The sequence below is a fragment of the Nematostella vectensis genome, chromosome 9 (genome assembly GCF_932526225.1).
Source record: "Nematostella vectensis chromosome 9, jaNemVect1.1, whole genome shotgun sequence".
Classification (NCBI taxonomy): Eukaryota; Metazoa; Cnidaria; class Anthozoa; order Actiniaria; family Edwardsiidae; genus Nematostella; species Nematostella vectensis.
The window spans coordinates 5,799,888-5,800,413 of NC_064042.1; positions in this window are offsets into that span (position 1 = coordinate 5,799,888).

The following is a 526-nucleotide window of genomic DNA, read 5'->3' on the forward strand; positions in this document are numbered from 1 at the left end:
GTATTACAGGCGTGTACACAGGGGGTGCACGCACCTCTTTTGGCTGCCCCAAAAGTGGCTCATTTCTTATAAAGCAATCTTCAAAAACTATGCGTGTTTCATCTGATACCTATGACTCCGCACCCCTCTCGGCCAATCCTGGGCACGAGCTTGTTTTATGTGTCAGAATATCCGCTGTATGTATAGTATGTACTGTTGTCTGCCCTTTACAGTGCGTTACAAGTAACACTCGCTTAACCCTACAATAATTCGCATTGTATAACTCTGCATTTCGTCCATTTTATCCCCTTCTAATTTCATATACAAAATATATTTTTGCCAAATTTTCTGTTATTAAAAACTGTCAGCCAAGAAGATTGAAGAGTTTATAGCAAATTTATCTCCACTCAGAACAATCGTTTGCCTCATTTCAATAAAAAAATTGGGAACATACTGTCCCTTTGATGTGTTTTCTTTCTTATTTTTTTAGGATACGGTTCACAGCGCAGGTGCCTATATTAACGCGATATCCGCGGGTATCTAATTA